The sequence below is a fragment of the Acyrthosiphon pisum genome, chromosome X (assembly GCF_005508785.2).
Source record: "Acyrthosiphon pisum isolate AL4f chromosome X, pea_aphid_22Mar2018_4r6ur, whole genome shotgun sequence".
In the NCBI taxonomy this organism is placed as follows: Eukaryota; Metazoa; Arthropoda; class Insecta; order Hemiptera; family Aphididae; genus Acyrthosiphon; species Acyrthosiphon pisum.
This window is the reverse complement of record NC_042493.1, coordinates 101,752,575-101,756,173: the sequence shown is the minus strand read 5'-3', so window position 1 is coordinate 101,756,173 and position 3,599 is coordinate 101,752,575.

The window sequence follows — 3,599 nt, the reverse complement described above, 5'->3', positions numbered from 1 at the left end:
GATAGTTTTCAATAGTTCGATGGTTTCGATAGTCCGATAGTTTTTTGATAGTCCGATAGTTTTTCGATAGTTCGATAGTTTTTCGATAGTTCGATAGTTTCGATAGTTCGATAGTTTTTCGATAGTTTTATAAAACAACCGAGTAATTAGATAGTTTAAACTATCGAGTACTTCGATAGTTTTCACTCGGTTGCGCCCATCACTAATTATTATACATAATATAGTTCTATACTTATTAAAAATATCTCATTAATTTATAACAATTAATAATGAATAATATTAAATAATTTTTTTTTTCTTACTGTTGGCGTCAAATTTTTTTCCAATTTCTCCCCAAGCCTTATATTTTGCATTTCTAATGGAATATTCCTTTGTTGTGTAGTCATACAAACAAGGAAACATTTCCACGGTTTGTACAAATTGTACATTGGTATCCGGATCGTCTTTCATACTTCTATACATTTTTAAAACGTATTTTACAATTATATTATACAGCAATGTATACGGTTCTAGAGGTTCTAAATATAATGTGGCATAGATAAATTGTATTGCCTACAAAACTTCCATTTATTAACAAAACATTTTTTTGAGCCATATTTATTTTCTATATTCTAATTTATTCTTTTTTATGCCCCATGAAAATTCGTAATATGGATAAATATGTTCTTATGTTATTTTATGTTATAAAATAATGTGTATATTTTAACGATTTATATTCTACAAATTATATTTTCTATATTATAAGTAATATAATAATGTAAATATATAATATAATATATAATATATGTATAAGTAAATTAATAAATAAAGTAAATTATCATAAATAAATAAATAAAATAATATGATAATATTATAATATAATATATGTATAATAATATTTGATAATATAATGATATTAACTACTACCTAATATTATACTACCTACTTAGTACTTACCTAGTCAAAACACCTCGTACTATTCTACAAAATATATATTTTTTTGAAATAACGTACAAACGCGCAATGACGAGTAAATAACGAATGACGAAAGTAGTGAAAGCAGCACTTTAGTCACGGACAAAACTTCAGATCTGATTCAAAACTGACGCTGGTTCTGATATGTTTGATCGGTGTACGGACCTGCGTGATTTTCACTATATTTCGATAACAAATTTCGGGAGTAACATGCTACTATAAAATCACCTGTCATATCACGCGTCAGATCACTCATCATGTTACTTTGGTGAGCGCTACTTTATCAAAATGGTATTGGTTATAGTTCTTGAAACTCGTGAGTACGTTTCGTATTTCAGTACACACCGTCCTGTATTATTCATCACTAAAAGTGTTGTAAATTACGATTCTGTCGTTTAAATTAAAAATTAAAAAAATGTATAATCAATAATTAACCTACTTAATGAATAATTGCTGTTTTTGAAACTTGTTTATTTTGTACACGTATTAAAAAGTTACCTACAGTTTAATTCTCGTCTCCTCGTATCTTTTATCTTATCTAGATAAATAGTTACAAGGTATATATATGTTCATCTTAGATAATTTTTTTAGTAATCTAAATAAATTCATCTAGTTACATTTTTTATTGATAAAAATCGCGAAATTGTACTAAATTTTTAAATATTTATACAGATTTTAAAACAAAGCTTATTGTTTATAAATAATGTAATTATTTTTATTTATATAATTATTATTATTATGTTCCTAGTGCCCATCTAAAATATACCAAAATTGTAACTTTTTTTTTATCTAGATAAAAAAGTATTTATCTTTATCTTTATCTTTACCTAGGTAAAAAAATACTTATCTAATCCGAACACTGGTTACAACCCGCTAACTACTAGACACCAGCTTCAAAGTTAGTGACAGAAATATTTTGTTTAATCCTCATTGTTGTAAAACCCATGCGTCGCTCTCTTCTTAAAAACAAATTAAAAATTATTATAAAACTACTAGTTGACTATACGCTCCGCTCAGAATCTAAACATTTTACTGTCGATTCACGACTACTTGAACCTAGATAACCTTCTTTCCCTTTGAAATGTTTTTAACTTGTGTTTGTGGTTCCTATATATACCTAACTAAAAAAAAAAAAACATAGGTCAAATTTATTTTCATTTCCATTGAAATATGATTTATCGAGACTCGACCGTATTATATAATATATTATATTATAATTATCTGCCATTTATCACTATGATAATAATATGAATGTCGACGGCTAATTAGAAAAAATAATAATTAATACCCACATAAGTGTGTAATAGAAATCGCTCAAGGAGTGATAAAACTCGTAAAAATTATCATGTGTTTTACTATTGATATTATATTATAAACATATTATAATGTGGGCATGTTATAAAATCAATGGTTTTAGTGTTTTACTTACTGGTTACATCACATCGTATAATAATACTAATAATGATGCTTTATTCACGCTGAGAGATAAATAAATGTTTTTTTACGAATTGATAACCAACCGGTATTTAAAACGATTAGACTTAAAATTATTAAACGTAGTCATTAATAATAATACCACTGTACAATTATTATTATTTCTCAGTATTCATATTATACACTTTACAAAGTAAAAGTTTTACTAATTTTATTTAGTTTATTGTACACTTTTTTAATCGATCACTCGATATCTGTCCACTATAAAAATATTATTGAAGTTATTTATTTAGCTTTAAAACCTACCAGAGAATGACTCGTAATAATATTATCGTAAAACGGTATTGCTTCTCTGTTTATTTCCACCGTAAAGTATCGTATTCCATTTCGGAAATAATCGTTTTCCAGCAGTCGAGTGTCGACTGATGAAAAAATAAACGAATGCAATCACTTGTTCACTATGACACATGTCTACATCTTAATCTATTTGTCGTAAATTTCATTAGTGTGAGAGTACAGCAGAGAATGCCGTTTTACTTTGGGCTATAGACACACCTAAATCAATCACTGATTGTTAGTGGTTGGTTGGTTGATTGTTAGTGTGTACGTGAAACATTTCATCACCTCAATATAAATCAATTAAAGGCTAAAATACACACATATCTCGGAGCTTCACGTTATAAATCGTCCAGTTTTCATGGTACAACTTTAATTTAATTTAATAAAAAAATTTTATTTTTAATATATTTTCTTTACATATTTAATTTTTGAGGTTGTACGGTTGGTATGTAAGTCAAATGCTTATTATTTAATTAGGAAATAAACGACTGTAAATATAAACTTAAGTAACTATAGGTATACTTACATATTACACCAAATATTTATTTTATCAATTATAAATAGTTGTGAATTGTAGTCTTGTGTTAAAATTAGGTACAATGTAATTTTTAATAACTTATAACTATATAATAGTAGATATATAGTTAGTATATATTAGATGTATAGATATATATAGATACTCATAAAAAGTAGTTTGTGCAAAACTGAGGAAAGAACTCAAACAATAAATAACGAAAAAATCAAAAACTGATAAATCGATAAATGTAGGAAAACGTTTTTTAGGTATACACTCAACTAAATATACTGAAGTAAAAATATAAAATTTTGATTATAGATAAAAATGCACATTTAATATCGCAATAAATTTATTT